This window comes from Caretta caretta, chromosome 2 (genome assembly GCF_965140235.1).
Source record: "Caretta caretta isolate rCarCar2 chromosome 2, rCarCar1.hap1, whole genome shotgun sequence".
Taxonomy (NCBI): Eukaryota; Metazoa; Chordata; order Testudines; family Cheloniidae; genus Caretta; species Caretta caretta.
Genome location: NC_134207.1, coordinates 6262494 through 6278947, shown reverse-complemented (window position 1 = coordinate 6278947; position 16454 = coordinate 6262494). Strand labels below are relative to the sequence as shown.

Below are 16454 nucleotides of genomic sequence, written 5' to 3'. Positions count from 1 at the left end.
ACGAGAACAAAAGAGATGACTCAACAATACACTGTGTCACTTCAGGGAAGCATCGACTTTTCCTTTCCCCGGCTGTAAATCCAGCTCTGCTCTTGCTGTCCTCTTCTTTGATTTTCTCCAGCTTGAAGGTGCTGCTTAGATGAGCTGTTCCTGTGGTGACACCTCTTTTCACCCAGTTTATCCACGAGCGGGGTTCCTTCGTGGAGCGGGACCTTATTTGTCCATTAGGCACCTTTGAACGACGTTCCATCAAGAGCTGTTCAAACAGGCATTCTCTCTGTTCAGCTACTTTAGGTTCTTTGTGGGTGAGCTTCTCATTTCCTGTTTTCAGGATCCATTTTCATCGAATGCGGCTTTTTGATCAGTGCCCTTTTTCACCAATTATATTTCCTTGCAGTTTTTCCCCTGGATACTCTCTCTCCAGTTCATCAGTAGATTTTATTTCCCTCTCCTTCCTGTCTCTAATAGTGCCCGGTCACACACCCAGCGCTGTTTCTTCTGCTTCTCCGTCCTGACCTGAAACCCTTCCCCTTTTCCTTCTTTCCTCCTTCTTGTTTCCCTGTCCCCTACTTTTATTCTCTTGTTCTTTATTTCATCACCTCACCTCCTACCCAGCCTCCGATTCTTCCACTAGCTCAGCATTTAGCTTCTTCTCCTTCCCTTCTTCTTCTCTAGCAGCTTTCTCCAACTGTCCCCTTTGGGCGGATTCAGAGCCCCCTGCCCAGCACTGGCTGTCTCTCTCCCCAGGACTGAGCTCGGGGCTGCTGCCCCACATGCTAGTGCCAGGGTCAGGGTTACTCAGAGGTGCGAAAAATCCACATCCTTGAGAGCCGTAGCTATGCCGACCTAACCCCCCATCAGGGCAGTGGAGTCTTCCCCAAAATGGCCCCACCCCTGGCCCCACCTCTGCCCCGACCCTTCCATCTGAGCCCTGCCCCTGGCCAAGCCGGAAGCCAGAGCGGGCCAAAAGCCACAGACCCTCCACCTGCCCGGGGTGGGGGAGCCAAGAGCAGGCCCCGGCCCATGTCCCCGCCCCGCGGGAGCCCCGCCCAGGGCAGGAGCGTCCGCGGCTCCGCACAGTTGCCCACGCGGCTCTTACCCCAGCCCAGCTCCAGCTAGGGTGCCGCAGCCTAGTCATGGTGAGAGCCGTGCGGGCAGCTGTGGGGAGCCGTGGACCTGCCCTGGGTGGAGGGCCCATGGGGTGGGGACACGGGCTGGGGTTGCTCTCAGCACCCCCCCGGGAAGGGGAGGGCCCGTGGCGCTGCGCCCCATATCTGCCCAGGCTCCCTGGCCAGGATCCAGCTGCCAGCCTGGCCAGGGGTGTGGGGCCTCGGGGAGAGAGGAAAAGCGGGGCCCTGGTGAAAAATGGACAGGACAGGCCCTCTGGCCTCCCCTATTCAGGCTTCCCTGCACCCCATGTAGACAGTGCTAGGAAATGGGAGAATTCCTCCCTTGACGTAGCTGCTGCCTCTCGGGGAGGTGGATTAACTACAGCAACGGGAGAACTCCTGCAGCGACTGCTACACGTGGCTGTTCCGAGTGACGACGTGGCCTTAGCAAACAGCTACGAAATCACATCCACGCTAATCCTACCCCGCCCGATTACACACTCGCTGCAAATTACATCAGCCCCAGGAGCGAATTCTGTCCCTTAGAGCAATGCCTCTGAGGGCCTAGCAAAGGGAAGATGCATGATGTCAAGGTGGGATTGCAACACGTGCTTTCCCGGGGAGGGGCGGGGGGCAGGGCGGGGGACAGCCATTTAGACCGCTCAGTCCCCGTGGGCTACATGTGACCATGCTGACCTTGACGTCTGGAAATGAATTTTTGACACCCCTTGTGACGTTATTGACATAATCTGGGACCGTACAGATAATTGTTGCAACCAAGGTCCTGTAGTGGCACCAAATCTTGTATAAAGGGGGTCAAATAAGGTGTCTAAGACAAGGTTATGGTTTGCTGGTTTTGATTATGCTGTCTGTATATGTGTGTCATTTTTGTAGTTGAAGTTATGAATATTGGCTCTAAACTGTCTGTATTTCAAACTTGTGCTATGCTTCTGGGTGACACCCCAGTCAAGTTGGTGTCAGCTCTGCCTAGCCTGCTGGATGGCCCATTAAGGACCATCAGCTACACAACTGACCCATTGAGAGAAGGCGGATACACCTTGGGACTCAGCAAGGCATGCAGGGACATGCCTATGGACAAAACTCTGAGGTTTTCCCATGCCACGTGCTGGATAGCGTGTCCTTGGGACAAAGAAAGAGAGGCCACATGACATGAGACTATAAAAAGCTACTGCAGCTCCTCCATCTCGTCTTCAATCCTGCTTCTTACCTCTGGAGGGACTTTGCTACAAATGGAAGCTCCACACAAAGGACTGAATGACCCATCCCAGCCGGGGATGTTCTCCAGAGACTTGATTTGAACCTGCAGTTTATTCCATCACTGCTACAAGCCTGAACTAAGAACTTTGCCATCACCGTATGTAATTGAGTCCACTTAACCAATTCTAGCTCTCATCTCTATCTTTTCCCTTTTATGAATAAACCTTTAGATTTTAGATTCTAAAGGATTGGCAACAGCGTGATTTGTGGGTAAGATCTGATTTGTATATTGAGTTGGGGATTGGTCCTTTGGGATCAGGAGAACCTTTTTTTCTTTTACGGGATATTGGTTTTCATAACCATTCGTTCCCATAACGAGTGGTACTGGTGGAGATACTGGGAAACTGGAGTGTCTGAGGGAATTGCTTGTGTGACTTGCGGTCAGCCAGTGGGGTAAAACCAAAGTCCTCTCTGTCTGGTTAGTTTGGTTTGCATTAGAGGTGGAGAAACCCCAGCCTTGGGCTGTAACTGCCCTGCTTGAAGCAATTTGTCCTGAATTGGCACTCTCTGTTGGGTCCCACCAGAACCAGCATTGTTACACCCCTAGACAAGGGATCAATATGAACAGGGATGGCTGCAGCTGAAACCCTAACCCTAGCCTAGGTGCTCAGATACCACCATGATGAGTGCAGTATAAGAACCTATATAAAATAGAACAGCAATCCAGGCTCAGACTAGTTTCTTTTCGTGATACTGGACAAATTCTCATAATGCCATACTGTGACATGAGTGAATTTGTTTAATGGGGGAAAAGCTGTCCAGAACTTAAAGGTGGATCTGTCCCTAGTTTATTCCACTTCAGGGCTGGGGGCAGAGTTCCAAGTTCCACTTGCCTGCCAACGTCACTAGAACAAAAAAATCTCACCTGAACCCAATATGACATAAAGAAGCTGGGGGTTCAGCTGGCATTTTTCTCCCTGTGGTAGAATCTTAAAGGTTGCTTATCCAGTTAATGACACATCTGGGCAGAGATCCTTCAAAAAGGAACAACATCAATTCATGGAGGATAGGTCCATCAATGGCTATTAGCTAGGATGGGCAGGGATGGTGTCCCTTACCCTCTGTTTGCCAGAAGCTGGGAATGGGTGACAGGGGATGGATCACTTGATGATTCCCTGTTCTGTTCATTCCCTCTGGGGCACCGGGCATTGGCCACTGTTGGAAGACAGGATACTGGGCTGGATGGACCTTTGGTCTGACCCAGTATGGCCGTTCTTATGTTTTTATCCTTCTGCAGCTTAAGTCATTGAATTGGAGAAATAGCAGGAGGGAAATTATATGGCAAAAGAAAAAGAGCTCCCTCCATGAAACAGTTCTGATAGCTACATTCATATCCATAAATCTGTGGACAAATTTGCATATGCAAGGCATTTTGTCCATAGCAGACAAGTTCCATTTCTTTGGCGGAACACTGTATAAAGAAACTGGCTGTGAGGGTTTGTATTGTTTTCCACGGTTAGCACGTAAACTAATTGGAACAATCTCTTGCTTCCCTGAAAGTAAATCACAGCCCACATTTGGTGTGGGGTTGCCAGATGAAATGTAGGCCATGGCATACAAGATTTTGGGAAGTGACTGACAGGTATTTCCCTCCCTTCTTTCATCAGGTCTGTTGCATGAGGTTAGAACTCTGCCTGTCTAATTAAACCCCGTGAGTTAGGCTTGGTCTACGTTACAAGGGTTGGTCGACCTAAGTCAGCTTGCGACAACCTAACTGTTGTGACAAAGTTCCTGCTGTACCTTGGTGGGTCTTGTGCTTATTGGCGGATTTGCTCGCCTTGGAGCTTCACGGCAGCCCTCAGCTTGGCCGTTTTTATGAACCCACAGTCCAGGTCGACTCCTCCTGTGTCTGACCAGGAGTTGGAAGGATTTGGGGGGAACCCGGGCCCGCCCTCTACTCCGGGTTCCAGCCCAAGGCATTGTGGCACGCAGCTGTCTAGAGTGCCTCCTGGAACAGCTGTGCGACAGCTACAATTCCCTGGGCTACTTCCCCATGGCCTCCTCCCAACACCGTCTTTATCCTCACCATAGGACCTTCCTCCTGGTGTCTGATAATGCTTGTACACCTCAGTCCTCCAACAGTCTGCGGTCTCACTCTCAGCTCCAAGTGCCTCTTGCTCCCAGCTCCTCACACGCACACCACAAACTGAAGTGAGCTCCTTTTTAAAACCCAGGTGCCCTGATTAGCCTGCCTTAATTGATTCTAGCAGCTTCTTGATTGGCTGCAGGTGTTCTAATCAGCCTGTCTTAATTGTCTCCAGAAGGTTCCTGATTGTTCTGGAACCTTCCCTGTTACCTTACCCAGGGAAAAGGGACCTACTTAGCCTGGGGCTAATATATCTGCCTTCTGTTACTCTCCTATAGCCATCTGGCCCGACCCTGTCACAGTTCATATTCACTTTGATATTCATACTTTTTTTTTAATTCCAAAAGGAAACGTTAAATTGTCTAATCTGACTTCTGTATAACATATAAAAATAAAGTACTTAGATTGTAAGCTCAAAAAAAAAAAAAAACAAAAAAAAAACCCCTTCCCTGTTACCTTACCCAGGGAAAAGGGACCTACTTAGCCTGCTTTCCTGCTGCTGCCCTCTGGCCTGGGCTTTCCTTGCTTTTTGCCCCTGCTTTCGGCTTCCCCCCCGACCGGGCCAGACGCTCCCCCCACCTTCTCCTCCCTTTCTTTTTTTTTTTTTTGTTTTTTTTTTTCTTTCCTGCTGTTGCTAGAGTGCCGGCCGGCTGTTAGTTAGCCTCCACCGCACCCCGCCCGCCCTCGGACGCTGTTGCCACTTCAGCTGAAACCCCCTCCCCCGAGAGAGCGGGGGCCTGCCGGCCCGCTCCCCAGAAAGGGGGAGTAGAAGGACCCAGGCCCCAGACCCAGCCGCTTGCTGTTTGTCTGTGGACCCGTTTTCGGTCGAGAGGATTCTTATCACTTACTCCGACATTTCTGGAATGCTGTTGCTGAAAAAAAGAAAACCCAGAATAGACGGAAAAAAAGCCGTCCACCAGAGGAACACTGCCCGGGGAATCTACAAATCGCCGTGGAGGGGGCCTAAGACTGAGTAACTTTCGAACTGTGCTCTCATGTGGGGGGAGGCTTTGATTGTGTTTTAATTGTGTTTGCAGGGACATGGGGGGACATCTGTGTCCTCCCAACCCCACACTACGACCTTCCTCACTGCCCCCCCACCCGCCATCTTTGCTGGCTATCTAACATCTGCCTGTGGACTCAGCTGCTCACCCTGATTCCACCGCGTGGACCAGAAGCACCAGCCAACCAAACAGGACTCTCTGGACAAGCGTACCATGGTTTATGTGCCCCCCCCAAAATTGTCCACCCCACAGCTTGTCCCTTTCTATCTGACCCCAACTTCTGTTAACCACCTGCCACCGCCCCCGCTGGGGCATCGGCAATGGAGGGCACCGGGGTGACCTCCACCACTGCCATGCCCATCACCTCCCCAGACTCTAGGGAAGCCCCTCCAGCCAGCAGGAAAGGCCAGGGCAAGAAGAAGGGGAAGGGCCGCTAAAACCACCAGGCCCTCCATGGAAGGAGAAATGCGGCGATAGAGCAGTTGGAACGGGAGGTCTTAGAGCTGGAGAGGCGTCTGGCCACCAGCCCCGAAGGCCCACTCCTCTGCAGAGCATGCCGGGAGAAGCAGGAGGAGCTCTGGGCCCTCGAGGACCATTGGGCCCGGGGCGCCTTTGTTCGATCCCACATCCGCCTCCTTCAGGAGATGGATCGCGGTTCCCGCTTCTTCCATGCCCTGGAGAAAATGGGGGGAGCCAAGAAACACGTCACCTGCCTCCTGGCAGAAGACAGCACCCCCCTCACGGAACCGGAGGAGATGTGCGGGAGGGCCCGAGCCTTCTATGCAAGTCTTTTCTCCCCGAATCTGACCAACCCTAATGCTTGCAGAGTGCTTTGGGAGGAGCTCCCTATGGTCAGCGCGACCATCGTATGCCCACTAATAAGTCTCCAGGCATTGACGGGCTGACCGTGGAGTTCTACCGCGTGTTTTGGGACATCCTCGGCCCAGACCTAGTTACCGTCTGGGCTGAGTCTCTGCAGAGCGGGGTCCTCCCTCTTTCATGCAGGCGAACTGTGCTCGCCTTATTGCCGAAGAAGGGGGACCTCCGCGATTTACGAAATTGGCGTCCCGTCTCACTCCTCAGCACGGACTACAAAATCGTAGCGAAAGCAATTTTGCTGCGGCTAGGGTCTGTGCTGGTGGATGTGATCCACCCAGACCAGACCTACACCGTCCTGGACCGCAGTATCTTTGATAACCTATTTCTGGTTCTGGACCTTTTGGAACTCGGGCGTAGAGACAGTCTGTCGTTCACCCTCCTGTCCCTAGATCAGGAGAAGGCGTTCGATAGGGTGGACCACGGGTACCTCCTGACAACTCTGTGGGCGTTTGGCTTTGGACCCCAGTTTGTGGGTTTTCTCCGGGTGCTATATGCTTCCGCAGAGTGTCTGGTTAAGCTCAACTGGACCCTGACCGAACCGGTCAGCTTCAGACGAGGATTATGGCAGGGGTGCCCCCTCTCAGACCAGCTGTATGCTCTGGCAATCGAGCCCTTCCTCTGTCTCCTCCGCAGGAGGTTGACAGGGTTGGTGCTGCGGGAGCCGGAGCTGCGGCTGGTCCTGTCGGCGTATGCTGATGACATGCTCCTCGTGATCCAGGACCCCAGCGACTTGGCTCGGGTTGAGGCTTGCCAGGCCATCTATTCGGCAGCCTTCTCCTCCCGGGTCAACTGGGTCAGGATCTCTGGCTTGGCGGCAGGAGACTGGCGGCAGGCGAGCTCCCTCCCACCCGCTCTTCAGACCATCCGGTGGAGCACGGGTCCACTGCTCAACCTCTGCGTTTACCTTTCTGCCACGCATCCCTCTCCGCCGGAAAACTGGGAAAATTTAGAGGGCGGGGTGATAGAGCGGCTCCGGAAATGGACGGGACTACTCAAATGTCTCTCCCTCCGAGGGAGAGCGCTGGTGCTTAACCAACTAGTCCTGTCCATGCTCTGGTACCGGTTCAACACCCTGGTCCCGGCCCCGGGTTTCCTGACCAACCTCCAGACATCGATTCTGGGGTTCTTTTGGTCAGAAATGCCCATGTAGGGGTTCTTCATCTACCCCAAAGGAAAGAGGGCAGGGCCTGAAGTGTCTACACACTCAGGTCCGTGTCTTCCACCTCCAGGCCCTACAGAGGCTTCTTTATGGTGCAGGCAGTTCGGCGTGGAGCACACTGGTGCACGCCATCCAGCGCCATATCCGAGGGCTCCGGTATGACCGGCAGCTCTTTTATCTCCGTACGGGAGGTCTTCCACAAGACCTCTCGGGGCTGCCGGTCTTCTACCAGGACCTCCTCCGGACTTGGAAACTGTTTTTAACGACCAGGTCCGTGGCGGCCACCGAGGGGGTAGATCTCCTCGCGGAGCCCCTGCTACACAAACCTCAGCTCCGTGTGCAGGTGGCGGAGTCCCGCTTGGTGCGCCAGAGCTTGATCCTGGCAGAAGTCACAAGAGTCGGAGACCTCCTGGACTATGACTGGGGAGACTGGCTGATCCCCTGACGCTCACCCGGTGCATGGGGCTCTCCAGACCTCGCACCCTGCGGCGCGTACTTCAGGAGGCGAAGGCCGCTTTGCCGCCCGCTGCTTGAGCTTACCTCGACTGGGTCCTGCTCGAGGGCACACCCTGCCCACACCCTCTATGCCAGGCCTGCTGGACCTTTTAATTGGACCCCTGCCCCGCAGACCCAATCGACCCCCTCACCCCTTCACTGCGAGCCAGCTGCATGAACTGCAGCCGGTACACTTCCAAACCGCGCCAAGGAAACATCTATACACGCTTGTGCTTCACACCCTTCACGCCCTCACCCTAGTGTCCCGCCCTGACACAAAGTGGCGAGACCTTCTGCCACCTTTGGAAGGTGAGCAGCCCCGGTGGGCCAGCCTGTATTCCAGCTTGGTTCCAAGGCCCGTCGGGGACATCAGTTGGCAGCTCCTTCATGGAGCTGTGAGCACGGGCATGTACTTGGCGCGGTTCACCCCCGTCTAGATACTTGTCCCTTTTGTGGAGTGAGGGAAACCCTGGTGCATGTATTTTTAGAGTGCGCCAGGCTGCAGCCCCTATTCCACCTCCTCACAAATCTCCTATTATGTTTTTGGTTGCATTTTTCCCCTCACCTTTTTATTTATGCACTCCCCATCCATGGCCTCACAAAGTCGCTGGATCTCCTAGTTAAACTCCTCCTGGCCCTGGCTAAAATGGCCATCTATAAAACCAGAGAGAGGAGGTTGGCTGATGGAGTTTCCTGTGACTGTGGGGCCGTTTTCCGATCCTTGGTCCATTCACGTATCTGGGCGGAGTTCCTCTGGGCGGCGTCCACCGACTCCCTTGATGCTTTTGAGGAGCGGTGGGCGCTGTCCGAGGTTCTCTGCTCAGTGTCCCCGTCCGGGTCCCTTTGTTTGACCCTTTGACTGGGGGGAGAGAGTAAGGGACCCCAGCCCCAGCCATTGCTGCTGCGGACACCACCACCTTAGAGGGGTCCTTTCACACGTGGGTGCACGTGCCCCCCCCCACCCCCCGGATTATCCACCACACAGCCTGCCCCTCTCTTTGGGTGTTTTCAGAGGAGGGAATTCTTGGTGACACTCAGGCGTGGCGTCAATTAACTCGAGGGGTTGGAAGACCACGAGAGTTGATGAAGCCCCCTCGCTCTGGGCCACCAGGTAACTCGGAAGGGTGGATGACCACGAGAGTCGAGGAAGCCCCCCGCTCTGGGCCCAGGCAAGCTTGAACACTTCCCTCCCCTGAAGCTAACAAGAAAACAATTGTGATTGGTTGCTGTGTTACACATTTCATATGCCACTGTTTTTACTTTGTAAGTGTGTTATGCAAATAAAAAAACATCTTTTGCTTCAAAAAAAAAATTACTCTCCTATAGCCATCTGGCCCGACCCTGTCCCACTGTGCATGTGTTTACACCAAAATTTGTCTCCTGGCAATGTAAGTGCCCCATTCCAGTGACCCAGTAACACCACCTCCCTGAGCAATATGGAGAGACCACTTAGGTCAATGCAGTGGAGGCATAAATACTGCATGACCTGTGTCAATCTTAACAGTCCTCCAGAAGCTGCCCCACAATTCCCCTGTCCCTGTGGCCTGGTTATAATGTGGGACTCAGAGACGCAGAGGTCACAGAAACTGGAACACTGCCCCCTCTCCCTATAGGGTTGCTACTTTTCTAATTGCCGGTAACTGGACGCCTGAGGCCCTGCCCCCTGGCCCACCTCTTCCCCCAAGGCTCTGTCCTGCTCCACCTCTTGCCCCGAGGCGCTGCTCACTCACTTCTTCCCCAAGGCCACGCTCCTTCTCTGCTTCTTGCCCTTTGCACACTCCTCTTCCCTACCCCATCACTCACTGGATCGTCTCAAGGAGCCTACCTGCAGGTAGCAGACAGCCCCAGCTGAGCAGGAGCTGGCATGGGTTAATGACCCAGTGCCTCCCTTTGCCCCACTGTAACTGGACTTTTGATTCAGGTGCCTTAGGATTGTTGGGTCCCCTTTACAAATGGACTTTCTGGTCGACAACCAGGCACCTGTCAACCCTAAATGGCCCCCAGACACAGAAGCCAAAAAACAAACTGTCTGGGGGAAACCCAGTTGGGTGGCAACCCAACCTTCCCATTTAAAACCTCAACATGATTTGGAAATGCCTTTTCCTGATTGCCCACCTTAGTGAGCAAACCTAGCAGCTCACCTTTGCTGTATTCATCTGACCATGTGCACAGAGAGCTTCTAGATCCTTTCCTGCCTGGAGCAGGCAAGAAGCATGGGATCTTCTCAGCCTGTGGGGAGAAGATAGGGTGACCAGATGTCCCAATTTTATAGGGACAGTCCCAGTATTCAAGGCTTTGTCTTATATAGGCACCTATTACCCCTCAATTCCCTGTCCCGATTTTTCACACTTGTTATCTGGTCACCCTAGAAGAAGAGTCTGTGCAAGCCCAGTTATGTAACAGCTGTAGAAACATCAACATCTACCAGCAGAGTGCATGGGGGATGCTGGCAAAGGGGCATGGCAGGGACCAGCAGCAGTGCCCCATGAAAGTGAAGGAGCTACACCAGGCATACCAGAAGGTGAGGGAAGACGACAAGATTTATGGTGCATGCCGAACTTGGCAGGGACCCCACAAGCAGCCCGCAGACCACTGTGGACACTTTGCGGGGAGTCCGAGCTCCCTGCTGTGAACAGCACTGGGGGGCGACGTGGCAGGGGACTCAACCCATGTCATGAGTGAGAAGCTGTTTACAACTTCTTCGGAGACAAGCCAGTCCCACCAGGTGAGCACAGATGAGCCTGTTGATGAAGGGGAAGGGAGCTTGGGGAAAGGAGCTCGGGGAAGTTTGTTGAAGATTTATTCCTTACAGTGATTTTTCCCCTTTTTGTGCCCCCAGACTTCACCTCCCTCACTCTTCCCCCTCCATCCCATCTGCAGCTTTGGCGAACATTGGCTTTTGATTAATTACTCCGCTGTTATGTAATGTTAGAAAACACAGCCAGGCAATGAGAGTCATGTGGAGTACGACATGTAGCTGATCTGCAACTGCTAGCAGCAAATAGCTCCAATGGCCAGTGATGGGACACTAGACGGGGAGGGCTCTGAGTTACTACAGAGAATTCTTTCCCAAGTGTTTGGCGGATGGGTCTCTCCCACATGCTCAGGGTCTAAGTGGGAAGGAATTTCCCCCCAGGTTAGATTGGCAGAGACCGTGGGGGGTGGGGGGGTGGGGAGGGTTGCCTTCTCTGAAGCATGGGGCATGGGTCACTTGCAGGTTTAAACTAGTATAAATGGTGGATTCTCTGTAACTTGAAGTCTATAAACCATGATTTGAGGATGTCAATAACTCAGCCAGAGGTTGGGGTCTATTACAGGAGTGGGTGGGTGAGGTTCTCTGGCCTGCAATGTGCAGGAGATCAGACTAGATGATCATGATCATAGAATCATAGAATATCAGGGTTGGAAGGGACCCCAGAAGGTCATCTAGTCCAACCCCCGGCTCAAAGCAGGACCAATTCCCAGTTATGATGGTCTCTTCTGACCTGAAAGTCTATGAGTACTTTGTTTTCTCAATAGGGCGTCCCCTTTGTTCTCTTGAGAGATCTCAGTGACACTTCCAGAGAAATCCTCTGCAATCCTCTCCCAGACATGTCCAGGGATGGCAGCCTTGTGTCTCCCTCTGTGACGTAGCCTTGCCCATGCCACTCAGTATGACGAGTTCATCTGGGACCATTGCCATGAACAGGCTAGCAGCATGGGGGCAGCTTTTGGATGCTGCTAGCTGCAGGGTTCTCTGTGCCTCTGTCACCCTCAGGAGCGACATATCAGCCAAGATTGCCACTGCCTGGGGAAATATTGCCCACACTCACTGCAGTTTCCCTCTCTCCAAATACCCAGGGATCGGCATCCAGCTTTTAAAGCTTCCGTGCAACAGAACATGCCCTGTCCTCCCCGCCGGGCTGGGCTATGCTTGCCGTGGCTTCAGCTACAGAGCGGTGCTGTAACGAGGTACTTCAGTGACAATTATCATTTCTCATTACAGATATTTATGGGAATAATGCAAGGCAATTTTAGATGTATCTTTCCCTTTTCATTGTGACTGTAAATCTAATGGTGTATCTGGCTGTTTTAATCAGTAGTCTCTGGTGTACTGGCCTTGAGGGGTGCTGCCTCCCTGCCTGCTGCATGTCAGACCCTGATCGGGAAGAGAAAGAAGAGGACTAGGGAGGAGGTGTTTGGCAAGCTCCTCCAATCCTCTGTGGCCTTAGACTGTGAACACAGAGCTTGAAGGGGCCATGGAAACCATGGAGAAGGACTGAGAATGGGGTGATCAGCTTCTGCAGGAGTGGGAAAAGGACCGAGAGGCGCAGCGGGGAATGCCCCAGGACACCATGGGTCTGCTCAGGCAACAAATACAAATGTTGCAGTGCATTGTTGACCTATATGCCCAAAGACCATTGACTCTGCAGCCTTTTCCAATCCTTGGATTGCTCCATGGTCACTGGTGTCTACATCCCTCAACACAGCAGATGGCACCGTGGTGTGCACCCGGCCCCTAGCACACCACACTCGGAGAAAACAAGGGGAACCACAGCTACATATACACGGACTGGTGAAAACAACAGGATCAGGCAATGCTGGTGTTTCATTCTGTTTTGGACCGGGGGCGTTTAAGGTATAGTTCAGCCTGTTAACACTATTGACAGTTCTTAATGTTTCTTTGCACATAATCAAGTTCTATTTGTGGAAATTCTGAGTATCTTTACTACTGTACAGCAAACATTACAGAATTCATAGCAGGAGATCATTAACATCCCATATTCAAAATATTACACCATGCATTACAGAAATTAGATCAGGAGGCAATAACCTCCATATTAAATAGCGTGCATGAAGAATTACAGAATTAATAGCGGCAGACAATAACTCCCCTATATTAAATAGCTTACACTGAGCATTACAGATTTCTAAGTGGGAGCCAACAGCACACCTATGAATACTGTTTCATAAGTGTTCATCAGACAAAGACTAATGTGCCTGAGTGTTAAAATAGTCTTTTAAAGCCTCCCTCAGCTGTACCGCTCCATGGAGAGCACTTCTAATTCAGCAGACAGCTAGTCCACCTCGCTCCTCCACCATGGCGGTAGCTTTTCCCCCTTTGCCTCACAGATATTCTGCAATACCCAACATGCAGCAATAATGATGGGGATGCTCACCTCACTGAAATCCAATCTAGTGAGCAAACATTGCCAGCGCCCCTTCAATCTACCAAAAGTACATTCAACTGTCATTCTGCAGCTGCTAAGCTGGCCATTGAATCCCTCCTTGGTGCTGTCAGGGTGGCCACTGTATAGATTTATGAGCCAGGGGAAAAGGGGTAAGCTGCATCCTGCAGAATCACTATTGGCATTTCAATATCACCAGGGTTAATGTGCTGGTCAGGGAAGAATGCCCCTGGATGCAACTTTTTGAAAAGTCCTATGTTTTTAAAGATTCATGTGTCATGCACCTTCCCTGACTAGCCCCCACTGATGTCTGTGAAGCATTCCCGGTGGTGCACCAGGGCTTGCATAACCAAGAAAAAGTGTCCTTTTCTGTTGATGTACTCAGTGGCAAGGTGAGCTGGCGCCAAAATAGGGATATATGTGTCATCTATCACTCCACCGCCATTTGTGAACTTCATTGCTACACATCCATCCACTATTTCCTACACATTACCAAGATTCCCAGACCTGTGCAGCCAGGGATGATTAATGGCCTTACACATGTAGATGACAACAGCCTCCTCTGTGGATTTTGCACCTTCAAACTCATTACTCACTGCCTCATAGCAATCTGGCATTGCAGACTTCCAGAGCATGACTGTCAATGGGGCTGTGATTTTGGTGTCCGTGTATCAGATGGCTGGGGTGAGCTTGACGCACAAATCCAGGCATGGGGCCTTTCATATCCAAAGTTCTGCAGCTACTGTTCATCATCCCAAACCTGTCCTCCAATCAAGCAGTGTTTGTTGCTCGGGCCCAGAAGTGGCAATCCATAGTGTGGAGCTTCTCCGTCAATACCAGCAGCAGCCGGACATTTTCGGTCACTGCGGCCACCAGCATGCAGTTATTGTGCTTGAATATCTCTTCATCTTCCTCCTCACACAGCCAGTTGTAATAGCTCCTGTTCAAATCCTGCAAATACAGGAGAAAATTGCATCGTGTGTTAGCGGTGCTTGTGAGAATTGCACTGTGCTGTGTCAGGTCCATGCTTCTGCCAGAGAGAATGCAGTGTGCAGGACTGTGGGAGTTTTAAAAAACGATGCAAAAATTATGGGCTGAAGTAGGCATTACGGGATGGAGAAAGTGATCCCCCCAGTTCCCAGAAATCCCTGGGTGAACCAGTGGCTTCCCACAAAGCTCTGAGAAAATGTCCCACTAGGTACTGCGCTCCACAGCAGGGCTGGGCACACTGGGATACCTACCTGCAGTGCACTGCAGTTTACGTTGATGCAACCACTCACAGTGAGAATGCGCAGGGCCGATGCAAGCACCCAAATGTCCAGGTGCACAAGTGACAGGCTACAGTTGGTGACTCTACGCCAATGTGACTTGCATTGACAAAATATTGTCGTGTAGACATGGCCTAAGTAATAACTGCAGATAAGACTGGTAAATTCAGATCTAGATCCAGATTTTGAACTCCCTCGAGTTCCATCTAAGGGTTTATTTAGCCTATTATGGAGATAAACAGCAGATGGGATCTTTGGAGTTTTTAGCTGTGAAGTTCTAGAAAGTCTCTGAGCACGTGCAAACTGATTTTTCAAAGGTTTAAGACTTGGCCACATGTGCGTGGCTTTTCAAAAGGATAACCAAAGGTACGTCCCTGATGCAAAGGCTGTCCCCTGCCAAATTGCAGATCCCTACTCCAAAGGAGAGGAGTGAAAAATTTTCCATGACACTTCTTTCCATCCAAACCAAAATGTCTCATGGGGTGTCAACAAAATTTTCATCAGGAAGTGTCTCAGGTCCAGGATGGAAATCCAGGGAGCAAGAGACCTCAGAGCAGCCATGTGGTGGTTAGGACACTCTGATTGGAAGCAACGACTTGAACCCAGGTCTCCTATATCTCAGGTGAGCATTCTAGCCATGAGTCCTCTTGCCCAGCCAATCTCAATTACCCTCTGCTGCCAGCCCTAGGCTCCTTGACCCAATCCACACATCCTGTTCTTGTCACCTCTGCATTCGAATCAAGCAGATGCATGGGGAATTATGAGCACAGGACAGACAATCTCCCTCATTTCAGTCCCAAAGTCTAGCTCCGCTTCCCAGATCCACAATTTCAGGGAAAGTCCAGATTTCCCTTCTGCAACTCCAGGCTGGAGAGCGCTCAGGACAGCTGGAATGTTTGGAGTTTTTCACTGGGAGGCTCTATAAAGTCTCTGAGCATGTGCAAACTGACATTTTTCAGAGGTTCATAGCTCAGCCAAATTTGGGTGGCTTTTCACAGGGACAGCCCAAGGCACATCCGTGAGGCAAAGGCCACGCCCCTGCCAAATTTCAAGTCCCTGCTCCAAAGCTTTGGGGCAAAAGAGCTTCTCTGAGAAAAGGTTGCCAGAATTTTTTAACATGGGCAAAACAGTGTATTGGCCCTCGCCTCATTCTGAGAAACAGCTACATGGTTTTGACCAAAGTTTAAACAAAAATCAGCCTGAGGCAGATGCTCTGCAGGGGAAAATATCAACCCAAATGGTTAAATGTTGGCAATGTTCTGAGCAGTCCAAAACAGGGTCTTACAATGGGAAGCATTGGGCAACTTTAATAACAGGTCACGCCACCAGCCCTGCTTATCGCTGAAGCGTGCAAGTGCTTGGTTGTCTGTTGACCCTAACCATAGAGATGCAGCCTAGACTGTCTTTTGGGCTCTCCATATAAGGCTACTGACTCACCCAGGAAGGAGCAGTGTGGAAAGCAGCTACATACCTGGGGCCTTCCCTCCACAGGAGGAGACTGAACATGCCTGGGAACTTGTGGGACCCTGCTTAGTGGAAGCCCCAGGCCTGTGGAACTCAATGACACTGGAGCACTGGCTGAACATGAGCCTTGCTGCCTTTTGGCTGTACTGCTGCCCAAATGGGGTACAGATGGACCCTTCTTTTTAAACCACACAGCTCTGCGTGCAGGAGACGAGGAGAGAGCGTGGCTCCTGCTACAGCATTCTGTTGCGTGATGCATGCACCGGCATTGCAGCCATGGGTGCCTGATAAACGGGGATAAAACAGTCAAGCAGATGATCAGTCCCCCTAAGCAGTAACCAGGAAGGTCTGCGTCCCAGGAGCAGGGCCGGTCCAACTCCCCGACTTCAATGGCAACTGGACAAGCCCGTTCAGTGGCTGTTGCTCCATTGGTCTGACTCTCCCCCCCGCCCCCACACACCATGTTGCAGACAGGTTGTAAGTATCTGCACAACCAACACCTGGGCCAACTTAGGTTCCACGCTGCTGATGCTTCCCTAGCACT

At 51.9% G+C, this 16454-nt stretch overlaps 1 long non-coding RNA gene across 3 annotated transcripts in view; it reads left to right on the top strand.

Moving 5' to 3' along the window:
- The window catches only part of LOC142070926 (uncharacterized), a 158424-nt gene that overhangs the window by 96042 nt on the left and 45928 nt on the right, over window positions 1–16454 (top strand). For all 3 annotated transcript variants that reach the window (XR_012666855.1, XR_012666856.1, XR_012666854.1), the window contains 2 exons: window positions 11851–11961; window positions 12090–12628. This is a non-coding gene — a long non-coding RNA (uncharacterized LOC142070926). The remainder of the gene's footprint in view (window positions 1–11850; window positions 11962–12089; window positions 12629–16454) is intronic.